This window comes from Spinacia oleracea, chromosome 6 (assembly GCF_020520425.1).
Source record: "Spinacia oleracea cultivar Varoflay chromosome 6, BTI_SOV_V1, whole genome shotgun sequence".
Taxonomy (NCBI): domain Eukaryota; kingdom Viridiplantae; phylum Streptophyta; class Magnoliopsida; order Caryophyllales; family Amaranthaceae; genus Spinacia; species Spinacia oleracea.
Genome location: NC_079492.1, coordinates 48,514,795 through 48,529,395, shown reverse-complemented (window position 1 = coordinate 48,529,395; position 14,601 = coordinate 48,514,795). Strand labels below are relative to the sequence as shown.

Genomic DNA, 14,601 nt, shown 5'->3' with positions numbered 1-14,601 from the left:
CGGCGACCTTTGTCTTTGAGGTCGTAATCCGGTTTTATTTTTTTGAGGTTATCCAAACACGGGACTTCGTACAGTGTAGTCTGGGAATACCGTTTTAACTTTGCACACTTTCGTTTGAAATATATATTTTATTTCGAGCCCCCAAGCACTCGTGCTTGACGGTCATTTTTTGTCAAAGAGGTTCCTACGCATTTCGTAATGTCTTTGATCGTGTTTGGGTTTGTGCTCGTAAGTGCGAGCGTAGTGGTGTGCTACTCTTAACAAAGCCGTGAGGTGCGACTTTCAGTAAAGAAATCGGCAACTTTCAAGTCAAATGAATATGGCAGGGCCCTATAGAAGTCAGAAAGGGTCTGGGATCATTTTCGGCGCCCAAGCCTGGGCGTTAAAGATTTCGGCGCCCAGCGCTGGGCGCTGAAAATAATTCCTGGCGAGCTTTCTTGATGACACAGTTGGCCTCTTGTTCGTTCGTTCGTTTTCTTTTTCTTTTGAACGCGTTCGTATATGTTCGAAGAAAAGATGATATGTATGTGCGAACGAGCGTTCATAGAATGGCCGTTGTGTGCAGTCCATTAATCAGTTTGTTTGAATCATATTTTTTTCGAGCAATGACTGATTTTGAATAGTTTTCTTAGAAACTTAGTAAGGTTCAGGCCTATTCACAAGGTGGGCTCAAACATCGTGCCCTTTCGATTGTTCAAACATTTGCTTCGAGATTTTTTTTATTTTGCTATGGTTGTTTCGTATCTTGGAGCCCCCAAGTATGCATGTTGGGATGCTTCCTTTTGGCGTACGATTTTTGTAGGTTCTTTCGAGAAAGATGCCTTGGGGTTCCGCTCGTGTAGGTGCGAGCTATCCCTTCCGTGGTAGGTAATGTTTTGCTACCTTTAATCCTTAATGTAGAAGTCGTGTGGCTTGCATTTTGAATTTGGGCGATAAGTAGTCTTTGCCCCTTACTCTTGGTCGTGCCCGCATTAGTGCAATATGCCTTACTCTTTTTTAGACTTGTACCGTGAGATGGTTGAACTTATGGCGCGACTTAGGCTTGTGTGGCCTAACGGCGTGTCTTAAAACATTCCTCCAGGCGTTGGGATATCATTATTATTTTTGGAGTATTTCATCATGCCTCGTTCAGGTGTTTGAACAAGTGTAGCATCTTCTGCGTGGGTTTGCACGGCTTATTACTTCGTTCGATGCGAGGATTCATAGGCGTTTCTTTCTTATTTTTTTATCTGGGCGAGACTTGGCCAGCAGCAAGATTCAGCGCCCAGGCTGGGGCGTTAAAGATATCTGCGCCCAGCCCTGGGCGTTGAAAATGATTTTTGGGTATATTTTGACAGTTCTTATCCTTGATTTTTTTTTTCGCTTTTGCTTCGGAACGAGGTAGACTGTATAACGGGCGCTTATAGGGCGAGCGTTATGTGCAGTAGTTTGATCAGAGTTTTGGTGACTCGCGATTTTCAGTTAGCCTTGTTAGTGGGGTGACTTTATATATTCTAAGTAGTGCTTTAGAATTTAGGAGGGGTTGTAGCCATTTTAAGGTTCGTTTTACACGATCAAACCTTAGGATTGTGCCCCTATGACATATGTATAGCATTAGCGTCGAGAATTTGCGATGAAATCGTCATTTCGAGCATTTTTAGAGTGTTTTTCTCAATCCCCCAATTGTAGCTACGGGATTGGCTTGATGCTATAATGTTTTGCATACGTCTTTATTCATTCATGGTGACATGGATCATGAATAGTTTGAACCAGACTCGTTTAGTGCGAGGTACGTTCGAGTAGTTGATTTGCTACTTCTCTTGTAAATGTCGTATTGTGCGACATTACCATGGTCAAGGTAGTCACATGTTGAAGTGTGCCTTGGCCAAAAGCTAGGTGCCTTTCTTTACCCATAATCATATTTATAGATCTTTTGACTTACTTGCAACATCGAGATAAACGCATACTTAGCTTAAACCAACGACACTTTATTATGTTCGAAGAAGTCTTTTAAAAATCATTTTTAAAATTATTTAAAATCCGAGTCCTACTGTGTACAATCCGAGGTGTCCTAAGTAGGTTGACTTATAGAAGGGTTCGTACAGGATTACATGAGTGAATCAAAATACTGTTACGATTTTTGGAATGCTGTCTAAGGATTTGCTGGAAGCCAGGGTGCAGGCGTCAAGATATACTTGTGCCCGTTTGGCATGTGCTTTAGGCTTTTAGGGCCATCGTTTCCAGAATTGCGGGAATATAAACCGTTTTCAAATTGACTTAGATTTACTTGGTGTATGTCTGCACAAAAGGTCAAGGTATACTTAGTTCTTTCCCTAGCTCTTTCATTTCACTTTTTAGCCCCCAGTTGCTGTTATGTCATCCCATTAATGATGCTTTCAGATTTCGATTTTAGATGCCCATGTCATATTCCTGAGTAGGGTGAGCCTTGGTTAAGTGCCAAGTCTTATTGACAATGTACCATTTTTTTATTTTTTTTTTCAAAGGGGATTAGCAAGCATTTGAATTACCATGAACGGGTGCCCTGAGTTCGAAGGAACGATGGGGCGATGCCGTAGAACAATCCTCTTTATTGCAAGCTTACTGCCCTTACTACTTGTTGGCGATCATGACTGTGTCTAGTGGTGAAAGAAGGTCTTTAAGCGAACGACTATGTCTAGTGGTGAAAGAAAGTCTTTAAGTGAGTTAGTTCGCTTTAGGGAGGGTCAAGTCGAGTACTTTAGAGGTCATGGACGCTTGCGTTAGCCCCCATTCAATTGAGGCAGAGTGATCTTTTGAGTCTTGGTTAAGTGCCTAGGAGTGTGAGTGCTCCTTCTGGCAAGGGTACGTGCCCTTATTATTTTTCGATGTGTGCTTATTAATTTGGCATCTTGGTGACTTGGATTCTTCCTTTGACTTAAATTTTTCTTTCGACTTGGGTTGCAAGTAATTAAATTTCAATAAGGGACTTCTATTTTTATTCTTGTTATTCTATAGGCTTTAATATTTTTGCAAATTGGTTGGACCGAATCATGGATTGCCTACGTATCCGCCTTAAATAGATTTAATTTTGGAATCAGGTCTTGCGTAGTTCTTAGCCTAGAAAATGGTTTCATAGAATGCCGATTTTAAACAAGTATGTTCTGAGGTGGAAACATATTATTTGAAACGGTAGAATAAGTGAAGTTTATTATTATTTAAATCTGCTGCCTTGCCGTAAGCCAAAAAATTTGTTTTATATTTTTGAGTACATGTATTTTCTTTTCATGTGTATTTTTTTTTGGTACGTATACCTGAATACGTGTTGTACCCCTCCAAGTGTTCGTTATTTTTCCGTGCATGTGCGGATAAAATGACGAGCACTTCTGGACAAATTTTTCAGCAAGGAGAGAGATTCGGCGCCCAGGCTTGGGTGCTAAAGATTTCGGCGCCTAGCTCTGGGCGCTGAAAATGGTTTCTGGGCGGATATTTTTTGGTGCGCTAAATGCTTCTTTATTTTTCTTTTTAGACTAAATTTAGAGGCGCTTTTGCAAAGTTTCTTTTTTATTATTCACATTTTATTATTTTTTTTGCACTTTTCATTTGTTTCCTTTTTTTTTGTTTGTGACTCAAGACGGCTTGAAAGATGGGTTGAATGAGATAGGAGAATTTGTATAGGTGTTGGTCAAGCATGAGGATTATATCTGCTAGGGCTCACAATTTGCAGCTTCGTGCTAGTGTCACGAGTTTACATCAACCAAGGCCAATGAGCAGCATGGGGACGGCTCAAGGGTATATCAACAGGATGTATCCACACAAGTTATATCTTCATTATGCTAATGGTGGTATAAGAGCAGGTTTTGGAAATAAGGGGTATGACGCACGTGTCAATGGCCGTGCGTGGTTTGCGGTTGACAACGAGTTCAAGAACAAGAGTCGAGGTAATGGTTTCTTAGGTCATGGCAATGAGAACATGGATAGGTTAAAATGAGCTGAACAGGGACCCCAGAGCGAAGGCGTCTAAGAGCATAAGGATTGGAAAGGCTAGACATCGTAGAATTTTATGATTTGGATTGGTTGACTCAATTCTTTTCCTTCGTTTACTTAGGTAAATGTTGCACTACGGGATAAGTATTCCCTGGCTTTCTCTTTTCGCTCTCCCTTTTCTCTTTCTATTTTTCTTTCTTTTTTCTTGGGATTTCTCCCCAACATAAATTCTTCAATTTTTAATTTGGGCTAAAAGGTAGATAGTTGTGGTCTTTGAGTCACGAGGCGTGACTGAGTGAGCCTCGTTTGGTTGGCCTATAGTGGACCTTTAATTTTAGTAGGTCTAGGGTGGACCTTTAAATTGTCTTACTTTGCAAGCGTATTTAGTCGTTTCTTAAAATATGCAAATAGCGTAGATTCAAAATGTTGTTTTTACCTTATTGAATTTTAACGAAAGAATTACATCGAAAGTAATTTTTTGTTTCTTTTCAGATTCCAGTTTCTGGGATTTAATTGGAAGTTGTGATTTAGACTCAAACTTTCATTAATCTTTCTGATTATAACCCGTGTATGAATACAAGGAGGTGGCCTAGACTCAAAATAATGACGTGGCGTAAGCCTATAATACTTGACCAAGCAGCTCTCAGACTTAGGCTAATTGGACCATAACTTTCGTTGGTTGACACTTTAGATTTTAACCCTTGGGTGTTCATTTGTCATGCGCCATTTTGTTTAATGTTGGCAAGGTAGTTAATTGGGGAGATCGAATTTTTATTTTTGCAAGACTAGAATCATTAGTGCGGCTTCTCTCTTAGTGTGTATTTCTTTACCCCATTGGTAGCCCTATTGGTATAACGATTTGGGTATTTTCATGGTTGGTCATGTTGCATTCATGGAAAATCTTTTAGTCCATACTTAATAGTATTTCAAGGAGTGAGTGACTCGAGAGGACTATGATAGTCGTGACCCAATGTGATTATAAGCCTTGAGGCCATTAATTTTTCTTGCCAATGGTATTGACACCTTAGGTTCACTTTGGGGTTGTGCGACTATGGGGGATGATTTCCAGAATGTGACTGTTTCCATTTTGCAAATACTATAGTATATTCTTTTTATTGGTGAGAGAGTATTGACGCCGTGGATTCTTAGCAAGGGATGACAATTACATATGGGTGCTTATTGATTTAAATGTTAGGAGGGGAGACTCAATATGGTTTAACCTTTTAACTTGCAGAACGACACCAAGCATTGGGACCGATTCTATGGATAAGACAACTAAGACTTAGGATTTAGATTGTACTTTGGCATAGCCTAGTTTAGACTCGGATTTAATTTTTTTATTCGAACATTATTTTTCTTGAAGACTCTATTTGAACATTATTTTTTGAATACTTTGCCCATGTGATATTCATAGTTATTAGCATGTTCGGTTTTGGTGCCGAGCATTGTCGTCGTAGGAGGCCTAACAATGACACAAAGAGTTATTTATTTTTATTTTTTAGTCGTTTTTAGAATCGAGTGCCTTTTCATATGCCCTCGCATCAATTTTTTTCGAAAAGTTTTTTTTTTGCTACCTATATTTTTTATGCGCGGGCACCGAGGCTGCTGTGCCTGACCAAAAGGCCAGGCAGCAACTTCAGCGCCCAGCAGTGGGCGTAAGAAATTTCGGCGCCCAGCCAGGGGCATTGAAAATGCGTCCCTGGCTGGTTCTCGTTTTCTGTTTGCGTCTACCTTTGTTTATGCGACTTCGATTTGCGTGCTTGCCTAATAACGTCCTTTACGCGTTGTGCAGTGTTTGTGGGATTCGTTACAGGCCATCCCGAGCGTCGCTTATTTTTGTGGCGATCATTCGGGTTTGCGGAACACGTATTTCGGTATAACTCTTTGGCAAATTAGTCTATGAATGTTTGGGCAATTTTTAAGGTCGTTGGTTTTCTAGCATTATTTGTCTAGCATTATTCGTACGCACAATCATAACATAGTCACATAGTTCGCTACACATAACTACATTACAAACATGGATTTGAAAATTAAATATGTCACGTAGTTTATGATAGGTTTCTATGGGTAGTATTTGCGCCTGGCTTGGTACCGCTTCTATCGTAGATCCAACACATGCCCCGGTCGAGGTAGTGTCTTCAACAGACGAATTTCGCTCAAGAGGCCAACCCGCAAGTGCAAGCCAAGGGGGCATGCAGGCGAGAGGGACCTAATGAGCGAGCGATTGGGTTCGGGATAGGTGTACTACCTGCACAAGTACCGAGTGGGCAACATGCGCGGCGTATGCACCCCCCTATTGGCGAAAAAAGGTATCCTTAGTCCCAACTCCCGAGGGAGCCGAGATTCGTTATGCGGTTTTGCCCGTTCACATTAATATGCTGATTTTCAGGTCGTCCCAACTTGATGGGGAAATAAACGCGGGGTAGGATCGTTTCACCATTCGGCTATTTTGATTACCTACAAGCACGAGTATTTCCTTCACTATCCCCAGTGGAGTCGCTACTTTGACGGGGTCGAAAAAGCATGAGGCTAATGCGTGACCTCGTCCCTCGTGGGTGTGACGATTCTTTTTATTCAATCAAGTGCAATTGGATTTCCTGTGAGTTTACACCCAATTGACTAGTAATATAGGAGTCGCCATTCAGTTTTTAACGACAATGAGAAAAACTGACAAAACCCGGTTATCGTGACATAAAGGGAGTGCAATTATGTTTGACCACGACGGCCGTAGGTTCCCTTGTGATCCCTGGTGTGGGGATCTCTCAACATACACCCGCAAGGTAGAGATTGAGGATTCGGGGGACTGTAAATACCGAGAGGAGGACTTCGCTCGTCAATAACTCCAGAGGCAGGATATCCTTACTAGCTCAGCATAAATAATTGAAGGGACATGCGTTAACTATTAAACTAATCTGAATTGATTTTAGCAATATGCAACATATAATACTAATTCGATCGTGATTATCTGATTTAAATAGCATTAAGGGACCTAGCATGATAATCCGATTTCCCAAAAATATTATATTTGTTAGGCGTGATAGAACAATCAGATTTAGTTAGTTTAACAGTTCATAAAAACGGCGAGGAAAGCAATTAAATCATCGAGAAGGGGCACATTACGACGCACCCTTGAGAGGTGCTTCACGGTTCTCAGAAAACTAACCACTTTGACTTTGCTATTTCTCCATTTTATTTAACGAATCTCAAATATGGGACAGGATACGTTTTGTTCGATTTATGGATGGATTGCGACAGAACGCGTGAACAATTTCACAGGGTGAGGCTTAGGCTAAGGGTTGGAGTCAATACTCAGAATATGAATTGTGTGTGTGTGTGTTGTGTTCTTTTCACGTCGGATTTAGGGGTCTATTTATAGGGAAGAGTTCGTGGAAAGATAGAATTGCAGAGTTCTAATCCACAAAGAATTAGGAAAAAACACGTACCCAGGTATTTTCAGCGCCCAGGGATGTGCGTCAAAGATTTCGGCGCCCAGCTCTGGGCGTTGAAAATATGATCCAGGCAATTTCAGCGCCCAGGGCTGGGCATTGAAATTGCTGATTGGGCCGTTTTCTTAGTCAGATTCGGATTCCTGAAATCCGTAGTGTTTGAGACTTAATCGAGTCTTTTAGTGCGTATCAATTTCATGACGGGATGCGTCTGCGCCCGTTACGAACTCTAGGCTCGTTAGGATTTTAATTAATACGTAACTCTTATTTCCGAATCATATTACGAATAGGATTCTTGCAGTTTTCTATCTCATTTAGGATTTATGTTGGAGTGCAACACCTAATTCTCACAGGTTTCTATCTTTTATGACTTGCCACTTTTAGAAGCTACCTTTTACGGCAGTTACTATTTTTAGCAGGTTTCCATAAATAGCAGGTTTCGGGTGAAATGAAAAGGGGAATTGAGATTCGTTATTTTATAGGAGATGGGTTGTCAAGTGGAGATTTATGCTTTCATCATCGAACCTTTCCCTTTCGGGAATGGGGACAAAAGTAGGTGTCTACACCCAGCAAGCCACAGACACACGCCAAGCCTCGACCAGGCCCAGCGCAAGCCAGGCCCAGCCAAGGCCTTGGGCGCGCGCGCGGACAAAGGCAGCGGGCATGGGCCGAGGCGCTGTGCGCTCAGCGTGGGCCGCAAGGCCTGCGCGGGCGTACGGTGCTTCGTGCAATGCTCGTGTGCGAATCCTAAAGCTATCGGGATTCGATAAAAGATTAAATCCTAAACCTATTAGATAAAGTCTATTTAAATAGAGTCCTAGCAGGATTCTAATTAAATTAATTCGTATCCTAATAGGATTCCAGTTCCTTTTCCATACCTCTATAAATAGGTGCCTAGGGTCATAATTTATAGAGACAAGTGAAGTATTCTAAAGGTAAGATTTTGAAGAAAAAATCAGCCACTCTCTTGCCCCTAATCAGCCGAAATTCTATACTACCTTAAGGGCGACTCTAGTTGGTAAAGCTTAAGGCGGATCCGGACATGCTGTGGACTATCTACGGAGGGACGACATTTGGAGTCCTAAAGACTTGTTCTTGTCCGGTTTGGGCGCAGCTAGCACTACTACAAAAATAGGCAAAGGGACCTGTCCAAATATGCCTAATAGACCTCCTTTGGACAGGTCTCTATCTCAGAGGTCTCTTTGATAAAGAGACCCCCTCATTAAAGGAGGTCTCTTATTAAGAAAGATGAGACCCTTTATTAGAGAAAGGGGGTCTCTTTGTTTATTTTTTTAATATTTTTATATACAGAAAATTCAGACCTCCTATGTCAGATAGGAGATCTCTTTGGGATTTTTTTAATATTTATTTATTATACATGAGAGAGCCCTTTTATAGATAATGGGTCTCTTTTCAATTTTTTTAATTAAAAAAAATATCAACGAGCCATATTTTGGCCTGGAAATTCAGCATTGAACATGCTTGATAATACTATAAATAATTAATACTATTACCGAAATAAAAGTATTTCTTACTTCACATCAACTGTGATCCAAATCCCCACAAAAAAAAATGTGATATCCAAAATACATAAAAACTTGTACACGTTAAGCTGATTCACTAAAAGTAATAATCGGAGTCGCACCATTTAGCTGGTTGTTGCTCCTACTGCCTTCTTCAGAGCAGGGCCACCAATTACACCTTTACCAGGTCCCATACTTGATTCTGAAGCAAAATATATATCATTAAACTGTCAGTAAAAGAAGAGAAACATATAGGGCAAACACATACTTTCATAGTATACTCAACGGATAAAACTAGAACTTTCTGTAACAAGAGTTAACAATAAAAGTAAGCAGCATTTAGAGTTTCATGTTCTATATTTTGACAAGAAGTGGGTTAGAAACCATGGATAATAACTAATCTACACAGTGCAAATTAAGGGACACAGAATACTTGACAACAGTAGCCAGAAAAGGCACAACATTATAGAGAGAAGTATGCATCAGACCATTAATTCAAGAATCTGACATCAATTCTCTTTTACAACAACTTCTAGAGATGAATGGTGCAGTAGGCAAAATATCAGGAAAATATCATATTCACATCAAAATAAGGGTAAAAACTTGTACTTATATAATATGTACTATGGAGTAATTCATCATTAACAAACAAATTCCATCACCATCATACTCCAAATAGAGCTAACCTGATAGCATCTTGACGCTAATACCAAGATCAAAAGCTCTCGCTATCGCGTCTGCACTTTCAGATGTGTGGAATGACACAAATTAATGTCCATGCATCCTCGTAGTTAACCTTCGTCCCATCTCTAACTTCCTAAATGAATTTCTTGGTAATCAACCCAACATGCAGTTGGATTAAGTCTTAATCAAGGAACGAGGCCAAAGTATTACCTGGAATGCTACAACATGCAAATGCTAAACTCGTTTTGTGAACTTGTCAATGAGAACAAACTCTTATATGTATCTCATTCTTATTATGTGCCAGGTTTAGGATCTACGAACCAATTCAAAGCATTAAGAATATGGGGGAAAAAGGCATTTTAACGCTAGCATTGTGAAACCATTACCTGCTGAGGAACACTATTACAAACTTTGTATATGGGCTTATAAATCGGAGTCAAATCAGATGGCATATTAGTTACGAAGTACTTCCTAAATGCCAGCCAAGCCTGAAATGCAAAATAGATATAACATAAACTGATGTGACACAATATTCCCCAAAAAATAAGCAGAAAACTTTACACATGACATACTAAGGAAATATAGATCAGTCGATATGACAGAGTTGGTCGTCCATTTCGCAATCATATTTGCTACATTTTTCTATGGTATGTACAATAAACCAGCTACATTCATTTCATTCAAACCAAGTATACATGCACATAGAACGAGAGGAGGAAAAGCATGGAAAAAGGACTATAAAATATATTGCCATAACTGTTTAGATATACTTACACAGACAAGGAGCCTTTGTTATGCAAATTGTCTAACTACCTATCGGCCATGGAATCGAAGATAAACTCTTCCCCTCTTCATAAATGACAACCAACATCCAATTATTTATACTTCATAAACAAGGAAAACATTATTTTAAAGGGAAAAATGAGACTGATTCAAAGCATTAAGATAAATAAATAGTATAGATGTACTTACTCTTGACGGATTGGGGCAAGTATATATTTCTTCTTACTTTGCTCGGTAATTGAATGATTCACCTATTTTGTGTGCATGGTGGGACGAAGTTTAACCAGTGTTAGCTTATGAGGACAAAAAATCCAAATTCTTCTTGGACTTTGTTTTTCGTGATCTCGTTTTGCAAAAACCTTAACTAATTCAACAAGTATTAGTTACCTGTATTAATCATATCTAGCTTATGTTAAACAAAGTTTAGAGATCACATTTTTTTTACCTTATCCAGATATCCACACAAGAAATATGTATGTATTCCATGTTCAATCATTTCTTAAGATCATCAACAAACACGTAAGCAGTAAAAGAAACATCAATTATTAGAATGGATATCACATACTGCATGATATATTTGGTCCAACTAATTATGTTGTTTACCCTGATGACTTCTCTAATTTCAGGTGATGAACAAAAAGAGTGAAGGTGAAGACAATGTTTCATTTTCAGAAGTTGAGTTGTGGAAAAATAACGAAGAACTTCCCTTGGATTGTCTGAACTAAGCAGTACGAAATTACAAATATCAGAAACTTCAAATTAGTACTTGTCAGAAAATTCAGATTCATCTAGCAATCTGAGTTTCAGATGTTACGGTCATCCTAACTCCTGAGTATCTGATATCCAATTACATTTCCATGTTCTGCTACTGGAACTACCGCTAATTCTAAAATGGTGATCGCAACCAATTTAATTTCCTGATCCATTCATCTTTGCTAGGTACTTATCATTCTCCTAAAACAACCTCTAACCATTTTTTAACACGTACACACATGTCAAATGAAACTCCGAAAACACACTCATCGCCACAGCCTAATCAAATGGCTTAACCAGACACTCAATTCTTGAGCCGGTTGACCATCAACCTGATGTTTGACAATCTACAACCCACCTGAACACTTGGAGAACTACTTTTTGCTATGCTGAAAGAGTGACAAACCATTGGTGCAATATTGTCATTTTTTTTTTATCATATTCCACCATATTTGAAAGCTTTAATCATTCCAACAGGTATCTTGTTTGAGCTAACAAACTACCTAAAAGCTTCTCAGAATTCTGGTTAATTGGGTTGTAAGCTTCTTAGAATTGAAGCTTTAATAGTTAATACAACACGAAAATTGTTGGTGACTGGGTGGAAGACATCTCTGAGATTTTGTAGGAAATGGTTAGAAATTTTTAGCAGTCTAACTTGAGGAGAAATACTCTTAGCCCCACCCCCTCTTTCCCATTGAAAAACAAAGGTCAAGAAATTGAATAGAATATAATAAGCAGCTATTTCATTTGCCTTTTCTGAACCCATCACCCTCCATAAGATTACCGTGAAGCTAAACTTTTTTCCTTACATTTTGTGCTATCTACAGGAAATATCAATACAAACTTATAAAACCGTACAACTTATTTTTTGACATGACTATCTACAGAAAATCTAAAATTACAGTTTAGTCCATGTTTGGTAACAAAACCTCAGGCCTGTTATTTGGTGGCATGAAACAATGATGTGAATTTCAGGACTCTTATTTTTGTGCTTCAACAAGGTGCTCCCAGTTTGGCAAAAGAGTGGCTATGTAAGTCATAGCAGGAGTGATATATTATACTGATTCTTGGAAAGTAAGAAACAATTCTTTACTGCACTTCAGAATCATGCAGATTGATAACATTGTACACCAAATTAAAAAAATCTGTAAAAAGTAGGATAACAATTACACAAAGTAAGAAAATTAGTCACCATGACGAAGCCTGAATTTATAGTTTGTAATGACATACAGTTGGTCTGTTTAAGACCTGGGTGGGCCTGTTTCTGGGTCTCTTAGTCCCTTCTACTGTAAGAGAGTCCTTCCTAGAAGGTTTATCCGAGGGAAAAGGACTTTTAGGTTGTATATCTTGGTTTTTTGATGGAACGAAAAGCTTACTTTCCCAAATTAAAATAAAATAAAAAGAACCAAAGACCCTTATAGTATCATTACCTTTAAGGTTAATGAAGAATGTGTATCCAGCATGTATAATTACGCAATTATGTTACAGAAGATGTCTAATTTTATCTTATTTATGTGGTTTAGACATTTAGTTACTGTATGCTAGATTGCTAGTGTTGCAGTTGTTGGAACCACCTTCAGTATTCTAAATGTTCAGTGATGTTGCATTATTTATGACACATAGGGAAGTGGCCTTCTCTACAGACAGGGAAATTTCTTCCCTTGTGGAAGATTCTTTTCGGTCATACACACAAATGTATACCCCTAGTCTCCTACTTGTACATCTATCCCTATTAAAAAATCAGAATTACAGGTTTTACTCTGTAAATTTCTCAAGCCTTTAATTCCTCAAAGATGATAATTTATTTCATCATTAGTAGAAAAAGATACAGCAGCACTCTAAACAAAATCCTCGAGCACAATAATATTTTCAGATAATGGTCTAGAGTCTTGACTGGTAACTTATCAAAAAACCTAGTAATATAACCCAACAGCAAAGAAAGAAATATAACAGCAACAAATCTCAAACAAAGGATAACATAATAATATTTGCAATGACCCACACCTCTTCTATAACATCTTTTATCAGAGTCTCAACCTTGTTCAAGCTTTCAAACAAGTGTCTCACTCATGCCAAGAAACTCTACAAAAACAGTATTCAACAAACCATGGAGAAACACTTTCACCATGAAACTGGAATTACATGAACATTTAAACACAAAATTGCATCAATTGAAATTTCATAAATTCAAGGGGGAAAAACCCAACTCCATGGTTGAAATTGAAGTTGAAAATTTCAGGAAAAAATCCTAACTTGTAGCATAAATTACAAATTGAATTCAAAAATCGAATAAACCACATGAAATTCAGAAATCCGAAACCAAAAATTAAAGAGAAGAAGAGAGAGATGAGAACAAAAACCTAAATTTGTAGTTCGCTAGAGATTGTGTTGAGGTCGCCGGTGGTAATGAAGTCGTCGACCGTAAAGTATTTCTTCGGTGGTAGATTCGCCGGTGGTGGTGAGTTTGTGATGATTTCGCGAATGATTTCCTTGCCCTACTCGCCTGTATGTCCAGGGAAGAAGAAGAAAAGGGAAAAGACAAAATAGCTAGGGTGAAATTGGGTTATGCGAAAGTTCAGCGCTAGGAAATGAATGAAAATAGAGAGACCTGTTATGTTAATGACAGGTCTTTTGTTATTTTTATATTTAATTTTATATTATTTTATAAAAGAATGGTGGGTCCCTTGATACATAAGAGACCCGTTAACTAACCTAAAGGGTCTGTTGTGTTTTTTTTTAATTTTGTGCCGCAATTAAATGATCTCATTTATGCACTAGAGTCCCGTTAAGTCAGATAACGGGTCTCTTATTTTTTTTCCTCTAATTTAAAGTGGGTCATTTGTCTCATAAGAGAGCCGTTATCTATAATAATAGATCTTTTATATTAAAGAGACATGTTTTGTCGATCAAGGGGTCTTTTCTAAAGGGTCTCTTTGCCCATTTTTGTAGTAGTGTAGGGAGGGCACGCAACAAAGAGTATGCATCTAAACTATGCTAAATGATTATGTGTAAATAATATGCTTTCCTGGCTTTATGGTTTTTCCGCATGATTTATGTTTTGTCATATGTATCATAACCTAACAATGGTATCACGAGCCTCTTATTATTTTCATAATCTAAATTGCATGAACATGGTTAAATTTTAAAAATTTGCAAAGAACTAAAGGGGTGATTAATTTTCGTAATTAATTGTAAATTGCGTTTATTTAATTATATGTACGCAGTTTTTCGGCAGTTTCTTCGTTACTCATCCAAATCGAGTGATTTTTGTGTCAATTCCGCATGTAAAAGGCATTCTAAAATTTTGACTTTTCGGAGGTTTTAGTTTTTCGAACGCAAAAGTTTGTAAATTTAAGATGTTAAATTAAGTATTTGCGATTCTTGTTGATAAATCTTGAGTTTTTTATTGACCTACTGTATATGTTTAACAATTATGAATGCCTAGACTTGTTAATTATACAACCTAATTT

General features: G+C 38.3%; 1 long non-coding RNA gene across 1 annotated transcript; it reads right to left on the bottom strand.

The window, feature by feature from the left end:
• Positions 1-9,819: 9,819 nt before the first annotated feature.
• LOC130463889 (uncharacterized) lies at positions 9,820-13,870 on the bottom strand. Its single transcript, XR_008924103.1, has 5 exons — positions 13,492-13,870; positions 10,568-10,629; positions 10,370-10,444; positions 9,982-10,083; positions 9,820-9,908 (listed from the first exon to the last, which is right to left on the bottom strand). It is a non-coding gene; the product is annotated as an uncharacterized lncRNA (long non-coding RNA).
• Between the last annotated feature and the right edge of the window lie 731 nt (positions 13,871-14,601).